This window comes from Musca autumnalis, unplaced genomic scaffold, assembly GCF_047663935.1.
Source record: "Musca autumnalis isolate F117 unplaced genomic scaffold, ASM4766393v1 scaffold_1, whole genome shotgun sequence".
Taxonomy (NCBI): Eukaryota; Metazoa; Arthropoda; class Insecta; order Diptera; family Muscidae; genus Musca; species Musca autumnalis.
In genome coordinates this window covers 225412386-225419330 of record NW_027411644.1, presented here as the reverse complement: position 1 = coordinate 225419330, position 6945 = coordinate 225412386, and positions in this window count along the sequence as shown.

Genomic DNA, 6945 nt, shown 5'->3' with positions numbered 1-6945 from the left:
TATTTTACCATAAATGCAACATTTTGTATTAATTTGAAGCTCAGATGGTTTAGTATCATTATCAAGCTCTCTCCTTGGAATATGTCCAACAGAAGCAAATATATCTGACATGGAAATCAAATTCCATAAATTGGAAATTGGGATATACCAACGTCTTTTTATACCCTCAGCCTTTAGGCTAGAAAGGGAATATCACCAATATTTTTGAAAATTTAACATAGCTGAAGCAAAGGTTTACCCTACATACAAATTAAATATTTGTGAATAAAATGAAATGTTTTTGGACGTGGCAAAAATATTGGCTTTAAAAGATAATTTGCGTGGAAGCTGCAGATATATTTATGTAAACAAGTAAAAACGTATCAGTCAGCTTTGCTGACAGAGATATACCCTCAGCCTGTTTATATTGAAACATTTTTTTCCCTAAAACGTATGTATTTAGGGGGTTTTAAAAAGTTTGTATGTATGAACCGACAAAAATGTTGATTAGGATTAAAGATTAAAAGTTTTGCGGAGGCGATATTTGAAGAAATGGATCGACATAGACCATTATGGAACTGGATCTCCAGACACTACATATGGTGCCTTTTTACACCCTTCGGGCTGTTTTCTCAAGAAGTATAGAATTGCCCCTGAAAAAAACTTTTACCATCGTAATTGAGGCAGCTAATGCAAGTTACTTCAACAAAAATAAAAGTGATTCGATATCAGGTCTTAAAGTGAACTTATCCGAAATTTTGTGTGGGAGGTACCGGATGGAGTAGACAAATATAGGCAATATTTTAACCTGATCTATATCAGGAAATATATTAGGATGTGTAAAGTATAGACCAATTCGGCCACTCCCTTCAAGAATTATCGTACGAAAAATGTTTCCGAATATTTTTGAACTTTTGTGGGGGAGGTACCTGAAGTAGTGACCGATATGGTTTATCTTCGAACCTAATCTATGTTTGGACAAAATATTACTAAGGCTAAATGTTGGACCGAATCGGCAGATCCGTTCTAGAGTTATCTTGCGCTGCAACCACCTCACACGGTGTCATAGGGTTTTTTTTTCAACTTTCATGCTATTTTCTCAGGAAGTATGGACTTGCCCCTAATGAAACTTGTACCGTCGTATGGAGGGCAGTTAATACAAGTTGCTAAAACAAAAATCAAAGCGATTCGAGAGATGGCCCTAAACTGAACTTTTCCGAAATTTTGTGTCCATATTGAAACCTTATCTAAGTCTGGTACATATTTTAGGGTGTGCAAAGTATGGACCAAATCGGTTACTCCCTTCATGAGTTATCGTGCGCACAAATTTTCCGAACATTTTCGAACTTTTGTGTGGGAGGTACCAGGAGGAGTGGACCGATATAGCCCATCTTCGAACTTAAACTAAGTTTGGGCAAAATATTACGAAAGCCAAAATTTGAACCGAATCGGTTCACCCGTTCGAGAGTTATCGTGCGCTCCAGCCAGCCAGACAGGCAGACAGACGGACATTGCTCAATCGACTCCAAATTGTCTGAAACACATTTCGTCCAAACATACGTGGGGTCTAAAACCATTATTTCGATGAGGCACATTTTGCCCGTATGAAAGTGTATATACCCTCGTTAGCATAAAAAATGGGTTAAAGCCAACATGTATTATTCTTGTTTTCTCTCGATTTGTGAGTAAACCACACTTGAACTTCTTCTACCATTAAATGATGCTGAAATTTTGAAGCCAGATTTACATTGTTTTTTGAAATTTCCTTCAAATTCATTCCGCAAACAGGTTTTTCAAAAAATCATATATAGGATTGTAGTACTTGCGATTCTGAGTTATTTGATACGTATATTGTGAATGTAGTCGGCACAGCTTCATAGAAATCTGCATCCAAATGCGCAAATTGTGTGCGAACATTTTTTTAAAAATCATATTTTTCGGGTCTAATATTTTCAATTGTCTCTAGAATACCTCGTACTCCATTGCACATTTTAGTTTTTTAAGTTCCGGATCCAATAAATCATTCTTGTGGAAATCCATCTACTAAAAGGCTAGTTACGAGAAATTCCAAAGTAGAAAAATCACCTAAAATTATTTTTGAAAATATCGCGTATATGCTACATCTTAGAGTCCAAATTATATTTCGAAAAATATATACAACTTAATAGATATGGTCTTGCTGTAAATGAAAATCACATGCGGACAAAATGATTTTGATAATTACACGATTTACACGTATTTTAAAATGCATATAAATTAAAATGGCTTATTTGACCTCTATTTCCATTTCAGAAGCTTCGAGATATATCTTCATCAACATAATTACCTTCCCTATTGGGAAAGCTTTAATACGAATGTCAATAAAGCAAAAACCGTCTATTTTATTGGTAGATTTAAGAAAAATGAAGGAAGTATTTCTATAGATTTTTACAATATTTTTTACTACATAATGCATGTGAAAAAATATTTTTCAAACAAAAAAAAAAAAAAATAATTTTGTTTGACCAAAATATGTGGTTAATTTGGCTGTAACATCGAAACTATAACACCAATCTGTACGATTGCAGTCTCATTTGATTCGCCGTGAAGTTTTGATCCACAACAAATTTTTGTGTAATTTTATGACCACTAAATGGGCCTTAATTTTGCAAAAAGTTGACTTATATTCAATAATTTATCAATTTTATGTACATTCCGCGAATTCTGTGTAACATTTTGCAGGTATTATGCAATCTACTCGCTGAAGTCACTTCAAGAGAACTTTTTTGTAACAATTGTGCTCATTAAAATAATTAGCGTTTTTTATAATGTTTTCTTTTGTAGGAAGCGAAATAAAAGCGCCTTCACTTTTGTCCGCAACAACCAAAAATTGGCTCGCGGCCAGATTCGTACTGGGAATGTTTGTCTTAAACTACATATCAAATATAGTTGATGTAGCGCGAAAAAATGTATCCTTTTTTCTGAAATGGGATATGAAATAATTGACAATATTCGTGATATACACTTTGATACGACCAAAAATGTGCCTCATCGAAATAACGGTTTTAGACCCCAAGTATGTTTGGACGAAATTCGTTTCAGACAATATGGAGTCGTCAATTTGTCTGTCTGTCTGGCTGGTGCGCACGATAACTCTCGAACAGATCAACCGATTCAAACCAAATTTTGGGTATCGTAATATTTTGTTCATACTTAGTTTAAGTTCGAAAATGGGCCATATCGTTCCGCTCCTTCGGGTACCTTCCATACAAAATTCGGATAAAGTCAGGTTTAAGAGCTCCCCTCGGATCGTTTTGAAATTTTTTTTCAGTAACTTGTCCTTGCGGCTCCCTTTACGACGGTATAATTTTATTCTTGCGCAAGTCCACACTTCCTGAGATATTGTCCTTAAAGTTACAAGAAACCTTGCTGGTACTAACCAAAATGGCAAATACGCAAGATAATTCTCGCAGGAAGTTTCTGATTTGTGCAGACTTTGCACATTGTATTATTTCATCCAGTCATTTATCAGGTTGGGATGTGGACTGTATCGGTCCACTCCTTCGGGTACCTCCCACACAAAATTAGGATAAAGTGAAGTTTAAAAGCTTCTCTCGGATCTTTTTATTTTTTTTTTCAGTAAGTTTTCCTTGCGGCTTCCTCTAAGACGGTGCAATTTGTTTCATGCGCATGGCCATACTTCCTGCGATATTGGCCTAAAAGCTCCAAGAAACCTTGACGGCACCAACCAAAATGGAAAATACGCGAGATAATTCTCGCATAGATTTTCTGATTGTTGCAAACTTTGCACATCGTATTATTTCATCCAGCCATGTATCAGGTTGGAATATGGAATATATCGGCCCACTCCTTCGGATAGCCCCTACACAAAATTCAGATAATGTGAAGTTTAAGAGCTTCTCTTGCATCGTTTTGATTCTTTTTTCAGTAGGTTGTTCGACCGGCCTCATTTACAACGGTAAATTTTTTTCAGGAGTAAGTTAATACTTCCTAAGATAATGGCATAATTATTGTGTTTGGTTTGGTTTTATGGCTTTTTGGTCAGTGGCTGAGGGTATATCTCCGTCAGCATAGCTGACTGATACTTTCTTACTTGTTTTGGTCCGATTCATGCCAAATTTTGGGATTGGGCATATTTTTGGCTTCTGATTACATTTCAATCATATGACATATGCAAAATGCATAAACTTTTCATATGCAAAAAATGATATGTGCATATGCAAAATTTATGCATTTTACATATTTTCTTATGCAACAAATATTTCAATAATAGGTACAAAACTGTTTGTGTGTACAATTTTTCTGTTTAAAATTCTCTTCAGACAAGTCAATAGAGAAATGTATAACCACAGCCACAACCTTCAAAATACCGAAAATCGGGAGGTATCGGGGTCTATATGAAGGTCTGCACCTATACCGAAAAATTTTAGGTGGAAACTTTTTTACATCCAAGGAAGTCTTAATTCCAAGTTTCAGCCATTTCGATGGAATTTTGAAGCCACAACCTTAAAAACAAGGAAAATCGGGAGGGTTATATTAAGGTGTGGATCTGTGCCGACAAATGTCTCGTTGAAAGTTGTATACCCACAGCGAAGACTAAATACCAAATTTGAGTCGTTTCTGTTGGATATTGAGGCCACATCCTTCAAAATACCGAAAATCGGGTGGTACCGTTCTCTGGGGCTATATGAAAACGTGGACCTATACGGATAAATTTCAGGTGAAAAGTTTTATACCCCTAACGAAGACTAAATACCAAATTGCAGTCATATCGGTGGGATATTGAGGCCACAACTTTGAACCACCGAAAATCGGGAGATACCGTTCTATGGGGGCTATATGAAGACGTGGACCTATGCGGACAAATTTCAGGTGTAAAGTTTCATACCCCAGTATTAATATGAGCTGCCATCTAGTGCCAGACTTTAAATGGTGGGTCGCAGACCAAAGCTGCCCTAGAATATGGTTTCTATGGGTGTATCGGGGTATAACTCTGTTATTTGACCACATACATTAACATAATTGGCATCACTGGAAAGGTCAAGAATTCTTCTTCCAAATATAACTTACGTGGGTGGTATGTTTCTCCGAGGAAAAATGCTATAAGATCTATATTAAAAAAATTTACCAATTTTCAGACAAAACAAGTAAAAAAGTATCAGTCGGCTTGGCCGACAGAGATATACCCTCAGACTGTGTAAATTAAAACAATTTTTTCCCAAAAAACTTATGTATTTAGAGGGTTTTAAAAATTCTGGGCATATGAAACGACAAAAATGTTGATTAGCATTAAAGAACAAAAGTTTTGCGGAGGAAATACTTAAAGGATTGGATCGACATTGACCATAAGGTGCCATAAGGGCTTTTAACAACCTTCGGGCTGTTTGCTCAAGAAGTGTGGATTTGCTCCTGAAGAAACTTTTACCATCGTAATTGAGGCAGCGAATGCAAGTTGCTTTAACAAAAATCAAAGTGATTCGAGAGCAGGTCTTAAAGTGAACTTATCTGAAATTTTGTTTGGGAGGTACTGGATGAAGTGGACAAATATAGTCCATATTTGGACCTAATCTATATCTGGTAGATATATTATGATGTGTAAAGTATAGACCAATTCGGCCACTCCCTTCAAAAGTTGCAGTACGAAAAATTTGAAATTTTGTGGGGGAGGTGCCTGAAGGAGTGGACCGATATGGCTTATCTTCGAACTTAAACTATGTTTGGACAAAATATTACTAAAGCCAAAGGTTGGACCCAATCGGCAGATCCGTTCGAGAGTTATCTTGCGCTCCAACCACCTCACACGGTGTCATAGGGGTTTTGTGCAACTTTCAGGCTATTTTCTCAGGAAGTATGGTCTTGCTCCTGATGAAACTTGTACCGTCGTATGGAGGGCAGTGAATACAAGTTACTAAAACAAAAATCAAAGCGATTCAAGAGCAGGTCCTAAACTGAACTTATCCGAAATTTTGTGTGGGAGGTACCCGAAGGAGTGGACCGATTGAGTCCATATTGGAACCTCATCTAAGTCTGGTAGACATTTCACAAGTTGCAAATTATGGACCGAATCGGTTACTTCCTTCAAGAGTTATCGTACGTAAAAATTTTCCGAACATTTTCGAACTTTTGTGGGGGAGGTACCGGAAGGAGTGGACCGATATAACCCATCTTCGAACTTAAACTAAGTTTGGACAAAATATTACGAAAGCCAAAATTTGAACCGAATCTGTTCATCCCTTCGAGAGTTATCGTGCGCTCCAGCCAGCCAGCCAGACAGGCAGACAGACGGACGGACATTGCTCAATCGACTCCAAATTGTCTGAAACACATTTCGTCCAAACATACTTGGGGTCTAAAACCATTATTTCGATGAGGCACATTTTGACCGTATGAAAGTGTATATACCCTTCATAGCCTAAATAGTCCGGTCAAAATAGACATTGAAATAGCAAAAATTCCCACAAAGCTGAATTTTGGTGGAGAGCTAGGGTTTGCCATTAGAAGCAACGTCCTAAAAGTCCCCATCGATCCCATGTGTGCAAAAATAATAATTCGGGGTCAAAGGTCAAAATTTAAGGGTTTTTAGGTTTTCGGATTTATTTTTTGAAAACGGTTGATCTAATCATAAAGTGACTAAAGTAAATATTGTAGACAGAAAAATTATCTACAAGTTTGACCCTTATAATTTTTTTCTTAGAAGGAACCATTCTTGAGATGTAGCTGTTCTAAAAAACACATGATTTTTATGCACTTATAAGGGAAATATGCACATATTCAGACGAACCGGCTAAAATAAGCGAAGTAATCGGGTCTGTCCCCCAAAAAATATATGGCGAAAAACAAAAATTTTTTACAATCGATGAATCCGAGTTTCACCCTTTCAGAATTCGCGAACTGTTAACATATACTATATAGTATGATATACATTCTTTAAACTGAAGTGTTTTAGGAGGAATCCCATAAGGTCGA